This window comes from Dermacentor albipictus, chromosome 4, assembly GCF_038994185.2.
Source record: "Dermacentor albipictus isolate Rhodes 1998 colony chromosome 4, USDA_Dalb.pri_finalv2, whole genome shotgun sequence".
NCBI classification, from domain to species: Eukaryota; Metazoa; Arthropoda; class Arachnida; order Ixodida; family Ixodidae; genus Dermacentor; species Dermacentor albipictus.
In genome coordinates this window covers 155,200,311-155,220,631 of record NC_091824.1, presented here as the reverse complement: position 1 = coordinate 155,220,631, position 20,321 = coordinate 155,200,311, and the positions used below count along the sequence as shown (strand labels likewise).

General features: G+C 43.9%; 1 protein-coding gene across 1 annotated transcript in view; it reads right to left on the bottom strand.

The window, feature by feature from the left end:
• LOC135903828 (L-asparaginase 1-like) overlaps positions 1 to 8,876 on the bottom strand; it is a 204,692-nt gene extending 195,816 nt beyond the window's left edge. Inside the window, exon 1 of the mRNA XM_065434240.2 lies at positions 8,791 to 8,876. The gene's annotated coding sequence lies outside the window, so the exon portion shown is untranslated. The remainder of the gene's footprint in view (positions 1 to 8,790) is intronic.
• Positions 8,877 to 20,321: the final 11,445 nt, after the last annotated feature.

Genomic DNA, 20,321 nt, shown 5'->3' with positions numbered 1-20,321 from the left:
TGAAAATGAGTTCCTCTGTGAGAGGTCTGTGGTCAAAACGCGCTATCGCGGTTGCAAGTGATTGTCTCTGTAAATTATATCGAGGACAGTCACAAAGAAGGTGTTGAAAAGTCTCTTCGTTACCACAGTCCTCACACGAGGCGTCGTCGGCCCATCCAATTCGGTAAGCGAAAGACTTGGTGAAAGCCACCCCTAGCCATAGGCGACAAAGCATGGTAGCTTCGCGACGACAGAGCCCAGCTGGAATACAAAGGCGTAGGGAGGAGTCAAGCTGGTGGAGTCGGTAGTTGTGAAAACTTCCAGCGTTCCACAAGGATAACGTGATGTGACGGCTGATCATTCGAAGTTTTCGAGCGGCATCGGTCCTTGATAACGGTATCGGCTCCTCTTCGTCCCCTTGAAGAGCCGACCGAGCAGCGTTATCAGCGTGTTCGTTCCCTATGACTCCGCAGTGACTTGGAAGCCACTGAAATGTCACGTGGTGTCCTTTCTCAGTTAAGGTATGAATGTATATACTGTAGACAGAGAATACGACTATCCTGAAGGCAAGTTGTAGTGTTTTGAATATTCGAAGCTGCAAAATAGCTTCGCCACTAAAGCACATGTCGACGATGCTACCGTTAGCGCCTGCAGTGGACAGCGTTGACTGCATAGCTGCTGCAGATGACGCGGCTGCACTCGCATGAACTGCGCATTGAGAGGAAAACATTTCCAGCACCCTTCTCTCTGAGCTGCGCTTGATGCTGACGAGCGAGCCAGCGAGTGGGCGCATATCTCTGATGCTTTTCTTAGGCGGCAGGCCATTAGCAACGTTCTTCGCACTGGCGATAATGATGACGAACCAAGCTATTTCGCGCCCTCAGCAAGAAAACAATAAATGTGCTTCCTCCGCATAAAACGGGGGCGCCATAAAATATGTGTTAATTACGTGAAAGCAATCCGCCCTCCCAAAAGAAAGCGTGATATATATATTTGTGAATCCACTGATAGGAAGAGCAGCTCGGTAGCAAGCGTAACGATAAGATAGGTCTCGCGCTTCATTAGCTTGTGTGGAGTGCATCCATTTGTTCTTTTTTTTCTTTAACGCCAGAAATACCGTTGGTTCAGCACTTTATCCTGTGCGATAAAATCGGGTAGAAGCTGTGGCTGAACACATGACACGGACAATCAATAAAGGACGGCTGTTGCTTAAAAGATGCCTTTGCACAAAACCCAACTAGTGCACGTACGTTCTACAGTGATTTAGTGCCGGCAATCACGCATGGCATCACACAGGAAAAGAATGAATACATTTACAGTACCGTTCAACTCAAGCTGTTGTAAGCAGGAGTACAGCTTGGTCATGGCGTAGTAAGCAGTGCAGCGAGATAGTTGACGAACTGCGCGAAAGTTACGAAAACGTTTGGAGCGTTACATATCACAATATGACTACGAGGTGCGCAGTAGTGCACATAAATTTAAGCGCACGATCGTTTTTGCATTTCGCATCCATCAATATGCGGCCATCACGGCTGGGATCGTAACCGCGACTTCGAGCTTAGTAGTGTGTGAATGTATTGCGCCGACAAGCACGTGCAATGGGGGTCAGACGGCACTCTCAGCTCAACACGGAATAGGTTAGCGCCATGTTTTTTTCTTTGCAAGCACATCGGACTTAGACCTAGAAATATCATTATTTAAAACACTTTAAACTACAACCTTCATATTCTACAGCATGACCTCATTTCGGCAAACCAGCGTTCTGCCACTATATGTACTCATGGGTTGAAGTAAAAGCCACGTGACCAACTATCCGAAGGGGACAAAATAAGTGCGCTTTAGTGGGATAACCATGCGCGTCATTGCGCGCCTTACGACAGGGATTAAACCATAGCCCTCGCTCACGGCAAATGAAGGAACAAATTCTGTTTCTATATCTTTACGTGGAATGGATGCACATCGGCGCCTACGCAGGGTAGCACACGATATAACATTGCCGAAAAGTGGCAGACACCTGAGTTTGCCCACTGTCATGTTTATTCACTCGACCTTGCTATGCAACTGCACCTGTGGCATGGTGTTTCTCAAAGCGAAGAAACACTACTTGGTTGCTTGCGCCTGGCCATTATACTCACCAACGCTTGCTTATTGGAAACAAACTGCAGAGCACCTTCTGTGCTTCTGACCATCCTTTGAATATGAAAGGCTTACCCTCCTCACCATTCTGAACAGGCTGCCTGGAAGACCTTTCTGGGACCACACTGTCACAAACCATATTTGCAGAAGGCCACAAGAACGCAGCTGCAATTCCTGAAGGCAAGCATACTTGGCGGCTATCTATAACACAGCGCTGATAATTTCTTTACTTCGGCAACGCCGCCAGACACATAACGTGTCTTTCTCCATAAGCTTAGTGCTCTCAGTTTGTACGTCTGCATTATGCATGCGCATATTGATTTTAATATGATTACTGGCATCCGTCTGAAGTTTCACTTCAAGGTATCTTTGAAGACACGCTCTAGTTTCATTAAATGCCTAATTATGCAACTGCCATTGGTGCGACTGCATACAAACTACTACGAACATACGTGCCTACACACTTGCTGTCTCTTCTTCTTACAACTTCCAAAGAGCATCAATAGATTATGAGCTCAACTGCTGTTTTTTTGTATCATTAATCCCCGTCGCTGTATTGCAGAGAAATCTGTTTTCTTGCTAGCGTAAATCTTGTGGTGCAGGTGATGTCCGAGGGATGTGTCACACCACATGCAATAATCTGCATTTGCATTCTTTTTATCTTTCTAGAATAGGAAAATAAACAAACTCTGATTTTTTATGCTTTCCTGTGCGCATATGCTTGTTAGTTCATTATAATAAAATGGCTTCCACTGAGGCACCGGTTTGCCCAAGGATCATTTGATTATTATTATTTCTGATGCAAAAGTCCTTTAGCAAGTCATGGCCCCTTACTTTCCAAAAATACGAATGAGTCTAAACTCGGGGTAGTTATGGCTAATCTAGATATTTTCTCCTGCACTTTGTGCTGTTTAATTATAGAGTGAAGCGTACAGTGGGGTGATGATGTGGACATAAAATAAAAGCACAAAATGAAGGTATTGTTGGCACACCTTCATTATGGCACAGCCTGAATTTTATTATTAGGTTTATGGACCAACCACTAACGCAAAAACGAGATATGAAGCACAAGGTACAGAAGTGTGAACTGATTGTGTTACTGATGTTGATGATGGTTATTATGTAAATATTAAACTATGTCGCATGGTTGAGAAGAAGAACATACAGTAGGAACAAAAGGCTGAGTAAAATATTTTATTTCCTTATTCACTTTTAAGGGCACATATTATCTTGAAGTGCGCATGAATCTTGAGCTTCGAAGCGAGAAGTTCCCAAAAACTTCGAAGCGAAAAGTTCCCAGACGAAGACGAGTGCATTAGTCAAAACTCTAGAACCAACCTGATTGTTCACTTTTTTCACCTTGCTGAATTCTTGCGAGCCAAGAAATATCTTTTGCGGATGTTCTGAGCACTGTAGGCGCAGAACAGCCGCCAAAGCGCTGCAGGCTCTTTTTAAAAGGAGCCTCGTGCTCGAAAATCCTCGTGGATGCCTTAGTTTTACCGGCTGTTGCTTGAGGTTTTGTGATGGTTTACATCGGAGGGGAAAGATTGAAAACGTGAACATTAAGGCATGTTGCATAAAATGCCCTGTTTGAACGTCAGGGAAAAGCAAGACTTGTGCGCCGAGGTAGACAGTTTGTTCGACGATAAGTGGATATGGGCACTTCGCTAAAAAGTGGTTGTGTAAGAAATAAAGCAGCAGAAGAAGCACTGCTAAAAAATCTACATACGTTTTGGGGGGCCGCACGTACTTCTGCACCCTTTGAAGTGAAATTCATCTTTTCTCCGTTTTCCTCCTAGAGCACTCTTGCCATCACGGTTCACGCTCATCACACGGCAACATCTGAAAAGTCATGTTGGCAGTCGTATTTTTTTTATTGCTATCGCAATCATATAGACACTCAACTCACATTTTTGCCGTCGCCGTAATGTTCTGCATAAAGTCTAAAAGCGATAACACCATCGCCGCGCGACGTGTGCTGTACGTGCGAGTGAAAGCACGCGATGGAAGTCAATGACTGCGGCTCAAGCTGGCGCGCGCTAAGGAAGAAAGCCTCCTGCTTAACCTCCCTCCCTGCTTAGCATCCTTCCCTTCTTACCCTCCCTGCCTTTCTCCTTTCTTCTGCGTTTCTGTCGTACATGTTCTCACTGCAGTAAAGAACCAATGCATGAGAGGACAAATTGGCATGCGTTTCTCAAAAACCTCGATCATTTGTATATGTCTGATATAACGTCGCCATAATATTTGACAAAGAAACCAGCTCTTTAATGGTCTCAAAGACATCAGAAGCTCGAGCCCGTTTTCTCGGCTTCTTGCGTCAGACAAGTGAGCAATACGAATATGTTCTTGAGGTGACAGCGGGGTCTGTGTCAGTAGAAAAATTCTTACTCGCACATAAACGAAGTCACTTCAGCCGAGTCTGCTTATTTCATTCATCATAACGCAACGTAACGGTAAAACGGAGGTTTGCCCTGGGAACATGACTGCCTATTTCATCCGTACCAATGAAGTCCTGCACAGTGCGACCCCTTTTGCGTGTATTATGAAAGCGCGCACACCCGGCGAAGAAACTAAAGCACTACCTTGAGAGGCAATGCACGTGGTAAGCGCGTCGTAGTTCCCTGGTGGAACACAAGACATAGAAGGGCACGGAGAGCATGTCTATAAAGCCGCGCACAGCGTCTGCCTCTTTTTTACGGAAGCTGTCATCTCCTTTGCTTCCGGTATACAAAACGCTCTGGCGGGCCTGTCGAGACTCGGAATGGCGCCAGCTGGGAGGAACGAACGCGTTTCGCGCGGGGGAGGGAGGGGGGGGGGGGAGGGGTGCACTGTGACAAGGGCGGCCGGCCGACGAAAATTGAATGCTGCAAGGCAGCCCCGGGGAATCCGCCATTTTCATGCCCGAAGTGTGGTGCGCAGGGCATCAAGAATGTGCCGCATTCTGATGCGTTTCACTTGGGCGTTTGTGTGTCCTGCTTGTTTTGCTTGACGCGAGTCGCCCGAAACGCAAACATAAAGAAATACGGCTTCGCCGTAGTGAACCGAAGAAGTGACCAGTCAGAAAAAGCCAAAAGATCACAAATGCCGCAGGACATCTTTAGTGCCTTGCACCGCCTTTGTTCGGTTTCTCCTGCCTAACAGTCCTTCGCGTAATATTTTGCTTGCGGCAGGACAAACTTGCTTGGAATCATAAAGCTGGAACGAAAAATAAACTAAACGTAAAGGTATATCGAACGGAGCCACTTCAAAGGGGCCGAGGCGGAAAACAAAAACGCGAACAATTATATAAAACTGCTTGGTCCGAGTATCACAGCCATTGCCTATGTCCCATCGAGATCCGTAATTGTGAAGCCGCATCAATACGACCACAACCAGCGATTATCGTACATTTACTGGTTCAGAACCCAAATAGGATTAACTTGTAAGGTATACTACGCGCTATATATATGAGAACGATACAGAAGCTCACAGGAAAAGGGAGAGAAAGCGATAAGCAGTGGGCTAACAGGACAGGCCTGCAGACGTTTCGACAAGGCGAAATACTTTTGATAAAACGCATCCTTTAGGGCTACGAGGCTACGGTAAGGCAGGAATTCGGGCAAATTAGTACATGTAGAGTAGGGCAACAAACAAATATGAAGAATAGACAGCACAAGCGCACACTCGCCACTATGTGTTTAATGCTAAAAAAAAGTGTTTCAACGCAAGCAGCTCTACCATCATCATCATCATCATCATCATCATTTATTTACCCTTAAAGGCCCTTGGATTAGGGCATTACATAAGGGGGGGAGCAGTCGTTACATATGCAATGGTCGGTAACAACAAAAAGCAATACAGAGTGCAGGATACATGTTCAACATTAACATCATTTAGTAGCATCAACAACTTGGATACAAACAACTTGGAAACAAAACAAAAAAGCAACTTGGAAAGAAGAACTTGGAAACAAAACAAAACACGCATACACATTCAAAAACACGGCAAAATAACTCAGCTCTTGAAATGTGTTGTTAATAAGTGCCTGAATTTATTAGGTTCTATTTCAGTAACTATGGAATCGGGTAAGTCATTCCACAATGTAATGGAGCTAGGTAAAAAAGATTTATTAAATGAGTTTGTGGAGCCATGTATGCGCTGCAAACTTAAGGAGTTGAAAAGACGGCGTGAGGTGCGAAGCGGCGGGTGTAATACAGAATTTCTTAGCTGTGGGAAGGTATAGTATAATTTGTGAAATAGGCAAAGTTGTGAAATTTTACGCCGAAGTGCCAGGGGTTGAAGATCAAGGGATGCCTTGATAAGAGTTATACTGTGTCGTCTGTCATACTGCGATGAGATAAAACGGGCCGCGCGATTTTGGATGGCTTCAAGCTGATCGATTAGATAGTTCTGATGGGGATTCCAGATCGCCGAGGCATATTCGAGTTTCGAACGGATGAATGTTGCGTAGGCGAGTTGACGGACAGAACGGGGTGAAAAAGCGAGGGATCGTCTGATAAACCCAAGTAACTTAGAAGCATCAGTACAAAGTTTTGAAATGTGTTCAGACCATGTTAGTTTGTTGTTCACGATGATTCCGAGATACCTGTATGATTCTGCTTCAGAGAGTGGTGTAGAATTTAATGAATACGGATAGCTGAGGTTATTTCGCTTTCTTGATACATGCATGAACTTACATTTGGAAATATTCAGTTGCATAAGCCATGTCGCCATGTCATAAGCCTGCGCACTCACCACGGTTGTAGGAAAACCACTTTGCGCAGGTCAAAGTATATAGCAAATAATAGTAATAAAGAAGATTGACGGTATAATAAAAGTGATTTTGTACAATTTCGATGGCTGCGAAGTTAATAGTGCCTGTGTTTAAATACATATTATTCTTGTTGTTTATTTATTTTACACACATATACACACATTACACACACACACGTATATATATATATATATATATATATATATATATATATATATATATATATATATATATATATGTAGCTGAATAAGGAGAAAAAGCAGGGAAATTAACAAAGGTTGACGTTGTTTGCTATTGGGGGAACAATTCAAAAGAAAACCGACGTAAAAGAGAACGAGAACATGACGCCCTCATTGTGCCCAAAATAAGTATAAAAGGCGAAGAGTAGACATAGAAACTGTAAACAGGTCTACAGAAATGCAGATTGCCTGACGTTTTATTCAGACTGCAAACGTGCCACAGCTTTACTCCATTCTGCAATGAAAGCAAATGCGAGGTTTCGTAAGGTGCTACTGAAGAATTTTTGTTTGCAAAGCATTTGTGGCTTCGCCTAATGAGTCTACCAAAGTCTACCTGAGAATATCAGTAATATGAGTCTAGGCGTAACACAAACGAGATACCAGGTGGAATCAATGTGCATAACATGGAAAAAGTTCCAAGGGTGAATAACAAAGGGGAAAAAAACGAGAAACCATGAAAACAGCAAGCATGTGAAACAAAGAAAGAAAGGAGTACAATATAACGCATCTTGAATCCCAGCTGCTGTTCATTTATTCTGTTAAAAGATAGATTTTTAGCACCCACAAGAGAAAAACCAAAATGGCAGAGCGAGTAGCACATAAAGACACTTCCCTGTACGCATTTGCATACATCCATTTTTCTTCACGTCCCGCGCTAGACGCCTTTTCCACGATATTGATTGCAACACGTTAGTGCTTACTTCTCTATTCGTAAAAGGGAAGCAGCGCGAATCTGACGAAGACGAAGAGAGACACAAAGACGCACGGCACCTTGTGTTTCTTGATGATGTTAATTCCTTGTTTGTGCGTCTCTTTGTCTTCGTCAGTTTCTGCGTTGTTTCCCCTTGTACAATGCATAGCGAACAATCCCAATTGCAAAAGCCGCTCCTCTGTGTAAATCTTCCTAGGTGAAGTATACAGAATATTGATGACTCCTTTTGATATTTTCTCTAAAAGGGCTGTGAGCTTAACTTGCGTGTTCACCTTCAATATGTTCGTCAAGCAGCTCTTCTGATTAAAACTGTGAAAGCAAGAGCAAAAAGTAATTTATTTCAAGTGGTAAAATAGGAGCAAGGATGAAGACACCATAATGAACCATTCGAATGCTCAGTTACGATCTACGGTGAATGAAGTTACGTTCTGCATAATCGCTTTTCTGCCGCATGCACTCCACTGCTTCCCATCGAATCGACGGCGTTGCTACGAACTTACGCCCCCTTCAAGTCGTATAATACAACTGAACAGAAGCTACACAGCCGAAAGGAAATTGAAAGAAGCGGAGTAAGAGTAAACAAAGGTTTTTATTATTTCACAAGAAACTACCACCGCCTTATCTACCCTCGCAAAATGCAAGAGAAAAGCCAGTCTCACGAAAATTTGACTAACAGGTGAAGAAATCTCAAATTCTTTTTAATTATTTTTATTCAGGTGATAGAACACATGACGCAAAATGCTATGGCCAACAAAAGATAACAGAAAGAGCAGCTAGAAGACAAAAAAATGAAAGTGCGCGTAAAGGTTCTCGTTCACAGCCCCAGAAGAGCTCAAGCTATACTTTTGCTGCGAAGCACAACCAACAAATCGCGCTTTGCACAACAAGCCTAGTATACTTGCTTCCTACAACCAGACGAAGTTTGTGTTATCATATTTCAAACGTCTCCCTCCCTGTTTCCTTAAACTCACGGCAACTCGAGACGTCTGCACATCGCCGCTGAGAATATCCAGGAACAGGCTTCCAGTCTCTGGTTTTTGTCGCAGGAACCATCGGGAAGTGCTGTAAGCATAAACGATAGAGGTATTCTGCACATTTGGAAGGCGGCGACGCGTTTCTGTGGATGCAGGTCACAAATATGAGTAGAGTGCATCGATGCACAGTGATAGTTGTTTTCGTTTATCTATTATTTCTATGTTGCACTTTTCGAGATTGTGTTTGTTTCTTTTTGGCATCCTGTCCATCTTTTATACGTGTTTCCATTGTTGTTATTAGCCGAGGGTCCCGTTGCAGTCTTTGATTTTGGGACCCTCATATGGGCGTATATTGTCTCTTACTGGCAAATTTATTTCATTTAAAGAATAATAAACTGAAACTGAAACTGAATCGTTGAAGGTTGATTGCAGAATTGGAGTAGAAAAGTTTGGAGTAACATTACGTGATACCGCCCCAGGTTTGAAAATCGGTCAGTATTGTGGAATTTTATCTGGTGCTCTTCTATTCTGACATTGGTATACCTTTCAATCCGTCCAATGCAGGTACTGCTCCAGGGCAGATGGATCTGGTTGATTACCTTTGTCGCGCGTGGAATGAACCGGCTTCTGTGTTTGACAGCAGCATTATCTTTCTTTTTAAGTTCGCCTTCTGTCATCTGATTCACACGAGCGCAAATGCATCCCAGCTTACCGGTAGCTGTGAAAACGGCATTCACAACACATCGGGATTCGACATTCTTTAAGCTGTGTGCAAACTTGTGAACATATGGCAGTGGGACGAGTTGATTTTGCCTATCGTTTCCTTGGTTTTCGTACCTATCTGACGCCTTCATACACCGTGCCACCTCGTGGCAAACCGGACGCTCGTTTGGTTGACACCACTGCCTTTACTCTCCTTACTTTCTCTCTCTCTTTCTCGTGCCTTGGAACTCAGTTATGACCTGAAGGACTTTGCACACCCTTTCACATCATCTATTCTTTAGTGGAGTCACGAGAGATGTCATCGGTAGAAGCTCGTATATCCATATACACCGCCAGAAGGCTTTTACCTCACAACTACAGGCAGTTGGCAAGCTACTTACTCATGCGGTTGTTATTGATTTACCCAATCGCTTCTTGTCCTATGTCAGATCATTTCTTCGTTGTTGCTTAATAACTGTGGATAAATCAGAAGGCAAGCTAGGAGGCTATTGCAAGATATATCCCAGGAATTCCCCTTGATATTACGCACATACTTCGTACACAAAAACATAGAAATTCTAAAAAAAGTAAACATAACAAAATGTCCAGAAGAAGTGACCCGTGTTCCTCCATGTTACTTGACAAGAGTTTATATCCAGTGAGCAAGAAAATGCAATTATACGCGCACATACAAATGCCATTGTTTAGGTAGTCCTAAAAGCGAACACTCAATGTAGTTAGAGTTCGCAAGAATCTACAACTCAAATCTACTAAATTAACTGGCAGTCCACAAGAAAATCTCATAAGGTTGTCAGAGCATATCTCGGTTTTAGCAGCACATGGTCTTGATGACTGATTGTATAATTACAAACTTTTTGTCTGCTATCTGATGGGTTCAAGAGTTGTCGTGCTTCTTTTTAAGGACTTCCTCATTAGGTTATTCCAACAGATTCCAACATTTAGCCACCTTCGATTGCATTTCAGAGCATCATCTTCGCCTCCGTTAATTATAAAGGATCAGTACTTAGTACTTGTGGATTGAAAACATTCGAGCATGGAGTGAGAGGGACAAAAATTGAGACAGTTTGACTTGTTTGAAAGCGACTGCAATAACTCAATATATTTTGAGCGCTCTCCTTGCAGCCTCTGACCGCCATTACAAAGAAAAATAACTTATGTATATTTAGTGGAGATGCTGAAACATATGTCAAGCGAAATTTTTTTGAATGGTCAAGCAACTTGGACATAAAAAAGTGCAATCTATAAATTAACCTTCGATTTGACTTTATGCAACATGTAATCTCATGCAATGGGTATAGATGGAAACTTTATAATGCCGCTCAATTAAGAAAATGTCAAGCATAAAGAGTGAAAAGAAATTATGATAGCATATAAATAAATCAAGAAACTGAAATTCTTCTTATGGACGAAGAAAGACCAACGCCGTTATCTCGCAACAGTTTGCTGATGATGAAATAGAATTCATAACCAGCGCACGTGAGTGTCAAACGCAAGTAAAAGCCTCCTTGGTAAAAAGCTACAAGAAGGATAAAGAATTTACTAATCGTGAGCATACATTACTCTGAAAGATGTCTGACATAAATATGCTATGGCACTACAAGAGGAAGAGCACATATATGTTTTCTGGTTCCAGACGACAGGCAGTCTGTGTCAACCAAAACCACAAGTTTCGTGAGTCTAGTTTGACTATCTTCTTTTCAACTTTAAAAGCGGTGCACTCCTTAGGCTTCTTTCATTCTTTATAGCTGCTATACTGACGGACAACTTTCTGTGGCTATGAAGGGAAAGCTGCGGAGGCAAAGCGCGCACTAGTGAGAGCGCTTCTGAAAAGAGTCCCGCCTTTTAATCTACGTTAGTTTAGGCTGGGGAAGACAAAACATAGATACGTTATCAACAACAGTTGAATAAGCGCAGCACACCACCGAGCGTAAAGAAGAAGAAGAAGAAGAAGAAGAAGAAGAAGAAGAAACTTTATTGAAGAATAGTCCGGCAGTTCTTGCTGTGGTGGCCTCAGGTGGCGGCTCGAAGTCCTTGGACTCGGGCGGCATCTTCGACTTGCCGGACAGCCCAGAGCTGGTTTTCCAGCTCTGAACTTTTGATAGCCGCCTCCCAGCGGCGGGGACGCCTACGGAGAAGGTTCCCGGCGGCTCCCGCATCCGGGGCGGCGTCGGGAAGAAGCGAGCTCGAGCCTTCCCGTACTCTGGCAACGGCCGCGATTATGGGCGCGTCGCGTACGCAGCTGGTTTGATTACCGTTGTTGCCGGCACATTCCCAGAGCATGTGTCGCAGCGTTGCTCTTTGTCCGCAAGTTTTACACGCGTCTGTTCGATATAAACGCGGATAGCATTGGTTTAAGATAGCGGGGCTAGGGTAGGTGTGTGTCTAGAGCAAGCGTAAAGTTACGGCCTCGTTCCTGTTCAATTTATCGTGCGGTGGCGGAAATGTGCGTCTTTCGAGTCTGTAGTGTTGGGTGAAGTCTCTGAACCGAGTGTAAAGGTTTAATTATTCTGCGGCTTTTACCTTCCGCCTCTGAGGAAACGCGAAACCCGTCGAAGGTGGAAGCTGCGTCGATTCAGCGTCTGTTCCCAGCCGCCAAACGTACCTTCAAATGATACCGGACTACTTGGCGCAGTAACACATGTGCAGCAGCGATGCACCCATAGCTTTCCCTTCATAGCCACAGAAAGTTGTCCATGAGTATAGTCAGCGCAAGGGGTCTAAGCCATATACGAGTAAAACTGGGAGGAATGCAGCGAGACTATGACGAGGGGAAGATACGCCACAAATTTGATTAAAAGAAACGCATAAAGGTCGGCGTCACTTATTACGATGACCCGGCTTGCTACTCTGCATTGGAGGAAGAGGGAAAGTGAGGATTAAGACGGATTGGAGGTACAAGATGCACAATCGTATGTCACTGCTAAAGCACGGACCCACTTGGTGTTGGGGATATATTCCAGAACATCCCACAGTACAAGTTAACCGCAAGAACGTCTGGTTGACTACCGTACGCTGAGGAAAGCGGAGAAGGCAATAGAAAAATGAGAGCGTTGATGAAGGTGTCCTTATTTTGTAGGCAGGCGTGCGCTGTATAACCTTGTGCAAGATCTTTTTTTTTTTAAATGCGTAAGCATTTTTGTGCCTACCCAACGAGGAATCCCGTCCGTCCGTTACGTAAGATGATCGCATTTAACATAGGGCCCACAGCAGTGAGCGAATAGACCTTCGTGCTGCCTCTCGCTTCAACGCGAACTAAGCGGCGAGAACACAGCGCATTAGAAGCTATCAGAATTCGACACACTTTGTCCACATTGCATATCGCTTTCAATAAAGGTACCCGCCGTGGTTGCTCAGTGGCTATGGTGTTGGGCTGCTGAGCACTAGGTCGCGGGATCGAATCCCGGCCACGGCGGCCGCATTTCGATGGAGGCGAAATCCGAAAACACCCACGTATTTAGATTTAGGTGCACGTTAAAGAACCCCAGGTGGTCGAAATTTCTGGAGTCCTCCACTACGGCGTGCCTCATAATCAGAAAGTGGTTTTGGCACTTAAAACCCCATAATTTAATTTTAAAATTTTCAATAAAGGCCTATGCGTCCGGTTTCAGCGCGAACTAAGCGGCGAGAACACAGCGCACACGAAGCTTTCAGCACTCGGTGCACTACGCAGCCCCCGTCGGAGTACACCTGGCCACGGTTCGTAATGGTTCGATGCGGGTGGATAAGCGACTGAAGAGCGATAACGGCTTATAATGGTCGGAACGTCATCAGTGCACCTGGCGCAGCATACTTGCAGTAGTTTGCTTGCGTCAACATTTCATCATGCAGCGCCATCCGTAGCAGTTCATGTCGCCGCAGCGCTGTTGGTTATACCGGTGGGATCAAGTTTCATAACATCGATAATAACGTCGGGCTGCGTGGAGATGAGCAAGTGGCACAATGCTTACGCATACTTAGATGACTCCGAGATGAGTTTCTGCATGAATTTTCGTTTTCGCTTTGTTTTAATTGTGGGTACCCGCTAACTCGCCTTTTTTTGCAATTGATCGTAGCCGATTTCAGCGATGCGCGAAGGCATACCTATCAAGCTCTAGCTCAGTGATACGTTAAACGGAACGCGGAAGACGACACGCAACTATAACCGGCACCCTCGTCTGCACGCCGTTCTCCTCCATGACCCGTTGCCATCGATTGCTTGTCCCTGAGGCACTCTCACCTGTTGATGGCTGCTCTGCTCGACCGGTTCGATCCGGACGTGCTACTTATAGATCGCTCATCCGTCGACGCGCTTTTCATGTCTAAGCCAACGGTCTGGGACGTAGGGGGCAGTCTAGAAGGAGTGCACGTGCTGCCTCCCCTGATGTCTCCCTGAGGATGAAGGGCCTTTGAATAGTTGTGAAAGAGCGATACGAAGCTTACACGCCACGTTTGCTCTCATGTGTTTCGGTGTACGCCCTCCTGCATCGTTTCCATACAAAGGCAGGGCACGAAAGAATGTCACTTGCTGAAAACGTCAGTATTAGGAGCATGATCCTTGCATTTAAGTACTTCAAGACTCTTGCCTTCCCTTCGCAACTGATAATCTGTTACCCTAATAAAGAACCTATTACCTGCTGTACTTCCTACGCAAATAGACATATTTTATAATCCATTTCTATTCTACTTGTTGCGTTGGGAGTTGAGCTTGATCTCGTCACCTTAATCTCAAGTAGTATGACCAGGAAATCCGTATGTGCCACAACCTTCATTGTGATAACTCCATTTGATCACCATATGACCATGTGCTAAACTCATGGAGAGGCGCTTTAGTGAAAACTGGAGAGGTTTGCAGTGCGACAAGCTTAGCATGATACTCCAGGTTTAAACAATGACAAAAGAAATAACACCCTGGGGCCGAATTACGGGCGCACAGAATCCCGAAAGCACATAACAACGCACGACATGCAAAGTTTTTGTTGAGGGGCACAGATATTTAATTGGCAGTGTAGAATTTCATCGACTTGCGCGTGATTCATCCATTCATTATGGTAGAGATGTTCAGATGGTCAGATGGTAGAGTGGCTGCCCCGGATAGGCGGTGGTGACGAATTTTTCGTCAACTCTGAAGCTTTTTCTTTCGAGGAACCCGTATGGGTTTCCTTTGTAGCAATCGCTACGAACGGATGGATGTCTGATTTTCCTTTAATTATTTATTTCTCTCCACCTTGCGGGTTTCCGCAGAACTTCTACGTCAAACACTTGCCTTTGCTTCGTGTTGTCGACAAATTCGGCTTCGCCCTACAATCTGCTAGCCGCCTGGTTAGCTGAGATGGTACAGCGGATGCGCCGGAAAGGCGGTGGTCCCGGCTTCGAGTCCCGGACCAGGACGAATTTTCGTCAACTCTCAGGCTTTTTCTTTCGAGGGACTCGTTTGGGTTTCCTTTGAAGCAATTGCTACGAAGGCGTAAGCGTCTGATTTTCTCTTTATTAATCCATTCATTATGTAAGGCTGGTTCCATCGGTTCGCTTCAGATCACCAAAGCTAAGCAGCACCATGCTTGCTGAGTACTTGGAAAGGCAGAACACCGGGAAGTGCCGAGTAGTTCACAGTTACCTTATTGTGGGTCTTCGTGCGCCCGCCTGTAGAACAAGAGAGGCATGGTGTTCGCTTTAGAAGGTGACCTCTCATATCAATTCTAAAGAAATTGCTATTTTAAGCGTGACATTATAGTCGTGGTTGCTCAGTGGCTGCGGTGTTGGGCTGCTGAGCACGAGGTCGCTGGATCGTATCCTGACCGTGACGGCCGCATTTCCATGGGGGAGAAATTTGAAAACACCCGTGTAGTTAGATTTAGGTGCACGTTAAAAACCACATAGTCGAAATTTCTGGAGTCCTCCACTACGGCGTGCCTCATAATCAGAAAGTGGTTTTGGCACGTTAAACCCCATAATTTAATTTAATTGTTTTGACATTATAGTGTAAAAAAACTCTATAATGGAAGAAAATAATGCGGAATGGTTAAAAAAAAAAGGCTGCGAGAGAAATAAATAAATAAAACGCTTTGTTTAACACGCATGGTGCAAGCATTCTCAGTAACCTCTTGGCGCATGCTCTGTTACTATTTATTGTTTCTAACTCCCAGAAACCATTTCGGCGAACAGTATCTCAATAAAAAGTCGTTTACAGAAAGTGGCGGCCTTTAGTTGCGCATCGAAGATGGTGTAATGTTTCTTGCAGCATGATCTGAATTGCGGTAGATGGCGCGGAACAGCACAAGTGTGGATGCTGTAGATAGTAGCGGGAATCGTACAGGAAACGTAACTTTATGTATAAAGACAGCACACTCACGACAAACTTTTTATATCGACCCTTCTTTCGTTGAACTAAAAAAAAAAGCCTGCTAGAAAATAAAAGAACAATGACCACAAGTGGGATCGCGCATGCGGCTCTTGCTCTGCGTGCATATAGTGTCGGATGTTGGCAGCGACGAATAGCTTCATTAACAAACCAAGCGTGTCGATTTCCCACAGCGCCAACTCCGCCCCTTTAACCGATTAACTACACCGTGGCTTTGAAGCAATGCGACCATTACGTCTATGAAGTGAAGCAGAAACGCTGCGTGCGCGTCAGTTGCTCTCGAATAGTATCACAGCGCTGCGGGGCAAGTGTGGAACGTTCCACATGAACCGATACTACTGTGACATATCTCGTCAGCCGGTTAAATTGGTTCGCCCTGTGAGCGGATGACGATGCAGTAGATAAGGTTCACAAAAGTTTGAAAGCCCAATCTTCGATGTGTCGTGAGAAAGCACGCGTTTTACTGGTTTCTTTCGCAACTTTTTTGCTTAAAGTCTAAAATTGAGGAGCTCAGACAAACGTTTTCTTTCTCTCGTTTTCTGCCTTTTCTTCCTTTCCTGATTACACTGTCATCGATGTACGAAGAGGCACGCTGTCGGATGTGCCCCTATGCGCCCGGAAGCGACTATTCGTGATTAATGGAGTCTGGAAGCGTGTCGGAGTGATCGCGAATTTTTCGCCCACGCCAGATGAATGTTGAAAGATGCGAGGGGTAGTTCGCAGCAGATGAGCGTTGAGATAGCGCTAGCAGCTTGCGCTGCGCGGCCCGCCTCTGCAAGGAAAGAAGAAAAGAACCAGAAATAAAACAAACAACGAAGAGCATCGTTTCGCGCGGGTTGCTTCCCCCTGGGTCTCAATTGAACGGGTTGAGTGCAGTCAGCCGGTGTGATGAACGACGCAGTACGCCAGCAGCAGGCTGTCCCTGCTCTGCGTTCCGAAGTCTGCGTCAGTGCAAATGATCGACGTGCATATTTTTTTGCACTCACTAGAATGCATACATGAGTTTGTGTGTGTACATATCTTCATAGCTTTTGCATTGCGTGGTTTGCAAGAAGACTATTTGTTAAACTAGAATATACAAGGTTAGCTTAGACTAGACTAGACTAGACTAGGCTAGACTAGAATAGATAGATAGATAGATAGATAGATAGATAGATAGATAGATAGATAGATAGATAGATAGATAGATAGATAGATAGATAGATAGATAGATAGATAGATAGATAGATAGATAGATAGATAGATAGAAAGATAGATAGATAGATAGATAGATAGATAGATAGATAGATAGATAGATAGATAGATAGATAGATAGATAGATAGATAGATAGATAGATAGATAGATAGATAGATAGATAGATAGATAGATAGATAGATAGATAGATAGATAGATAGATAGATAGATAGATAGATAGATAGATAGATAGATAGATAGATTTCATTTACTCAACCTTAAGGGCCCGAAGGCATTACATAAGGGGGGGGGCGTGCATCAAAGTCGAACAGCTTGATAAGGAAGTTGCGTAATAAAGTGCACAATGGTTGTAATAGGTACAAAAAAAGAAAATTTCAAGAAAGAAGAAAACGGAACATATACACAGTACCAACAAGACGATAAATAAGTAGATGTGGTATTCATGTGGTTATGTTGGCACTATCAAAATCGTTTAGTTTTTCGCGAAATGTTTCGCGGTCGCTGCACGAAACAATGTCATCCGGGAGTGCGTTCCAAAGTGTTATGGTATGGGGGAAGAATGAGCTGCTCATCGCCATAGTCCGGCACTTTATCGCCGCCAAGAGGCGAGCGTGAGATAAACGAGATGATGTTCTGAACGGTAGTTTTAAGAGGGCGTGTCCAGAACGGGCGAAGTAAAAGAAAGTGTGAAGAAGGCAAAGACGAGAAGTTACGCACCGTGAAGCAAGCAATGGGAGAGACAAAGTTTGTTTTAAGGTGGTTACACTGGTAGGGGCGGGGGGGGGGAGGGGGGGCGTGTCTTGAATATTGTGACGTAATGAAGCGAGCAGTGCGGTTTTGTATGGCTTCTAAGTAATCGGCGAGATAAGCTTGTGAGGGATGCCAGATGGATTATGCGTACTCAAGTTTGGGTCGCACATACGTTCAATATGCTAGTTCTTTTTATTTCAGACGATGCGGATTTTAAGTTACGTCGTAAATACCGTAGTGTGCGTGAAGCTTCGCAGCGAATTGTTTGAATATGTTTCACCCATGAAAGTGATGGCGTCATATGAAGTCCTAGATATCTGTAAGTACACGTGTGGTCAATAGGAACAGAGTTAATGTGATAAGTGTGGTGCACGGTGGTGTGTTTGCGCGTGAAAGATATTACCTTGCCTTTAGTGAGGTTAAGAGGCATGTGTCATTTTTCGCACCAAGAAGCGATAGTGTCAAGGTCGTGTTGTAGGGCGATTGTGTCGTTAGATGTATGAACGGGATTATAAAGAACGCAATCATCTGCAAAAAGCCGCAGCTTTGTTGATATGTTAGTGGGAAGGTCGTTTATGTAAATAAAAAACAATAGAGGCGATAAACCTGCGCCTTGGGGAGCCCCGGAAGTTACACTGGTAAGGGTTGACTGAAAATTGTTAGCATACGTAAACTGAACGCGTCCTGTTAAAAAATTTTCAATCCATTTGACAATCTCGGGGCGGATACCGAGGGAAGATAATTTTGCAAGGACATGGTTGTGAGACACGCGGTCAAAGGCCCTAGAAAAATCTAGAAAAACTACATCTATTTGAAGGTGATCGTCCATGTGTAGTAGTAGGTCATGGGTAAATTCGGCAAGTTGAGTTTCGCAAGACAAACATGTATGAAAACCGTGTTGTAAAGGGTAAAAAAAAATGATTGATTGTAGGTAATCCATTAGGTTAGATGCTGTAATGTGCTCAAGGAGCTTAGATGGGACACTGGTTAGAGAGATCGGATGGTAATTAGTAGGGTTATCGCGCCTTCCTGCTTTAAAAATTGGAATTACCTTCTCTTTTTCCCAATTGTCGGGAACGTTTCCTGTGTTTAAAGGTTGATTGAATATAAGGTACCAAAATTGTGTAGAAAAAGGTTTAGTACTTTTAAGTAATTTGTTGTTTATGTCGTCGCAGCCAGCCGAGGATGACATTTTAAGAGAGCGAATTAGACTAGATATGCCATCCGGGTTTATTTGCTCTTCAGGCATTGTTTTTGCCGAGAAGCTAGGTAAAGGTTCTATAGTGCAGGGATTAGGGACGTGAAATACCGACGTGAAGAATTCATTTAGGGCTGCTGCGGAATTATTAGTGCTTAATAATTCATCATCTGAGTCAACGAGATTTATTTCATTAGTTTGTTCTTTCGTGGAGATGACACGCCAGAATTTGTTTGAGTTTGAGCGAAGCATTGTAATAAGGTCAACAGAGAAGAATTTGTCCTTGGCCTCATTTATTGTTTTATTATATTCAGTCTCACAGAGGCGGTGTCGCTCCCATGCTTCTGGACTATTTTTACTTTTGGCGGTTCTATAGAGGTGTCTTTTCCCGTTAAGTAGTGATTTTATGTGTTTGTTAAACCATGGGTTATTTGAGTCGGACTTAATAATGACTGTAGGGATATATTTGTTTTTTAAGCTCAGCAACGTGTTTTTATAGAGTTAGCATTCACAGAACGGGTTGCGTAGGACTTTTCGAAGTGTTCATAAACGCGAGTGAGTTCATGATTGATTAGTTGAAAGTTTCCTCAATTATAGTCGGTGATTAATTTCTTCGTAGGTGATCTTCTTTTTAGTGGTATAGAAAAGGATACATGAAGAAGGTTGTGGTCGCTAATTCCGGGCAGTATTGTCACACTTGATATGTCATCAGGGCAGCTGGTGAGTAAAAGATCAATTGTGTTATCGCCTTTAGTGGGGTTGGTTATTGTTTGGTGGAGGTTGAAGTCTAGCGCCAAGTCTAGGAATTGTTTGGATTCATTCAATGGCGATTGATTAGTTACTGAAAGGAGGGCCCAATTGATGTGAGGGTAGTTAAAATCACCGAAAAGAAAATAGGCGCATCGGGGAATTTATCTTTTATGTTCGTGAGGGAACTGCGAAGGTGATCAGCAAATACCGTATACTGATTTAACCGAGGAATTATGTACACATACCCATGTTTGTTCTAAATTGGAATCATGGCAGATGAGTGAGGACGATAGGTTCTTGTTCACTGCTATAAGGACGCCGCCTCCTCTCCTTTCCTTGCGTTCATGACGGTATAGCGTGAAATTCTGATTTAAGGGAAAAACTTCACAGTCTTTGATGTTGTCAGTCAGCCATGTCTCGGTGAGAAGAATTAGGTCTGCGTCGATGTCTGTGATAAAACCGTGTAGCTGCTCACGTTTCGGAATTACACTTCTGATGTTCGTGAAACCAATGTTTACATAAACTGACAAAGATGAACGGTTGCTTGAACGACCTTTGTTGTTTAGTCTGTGTCA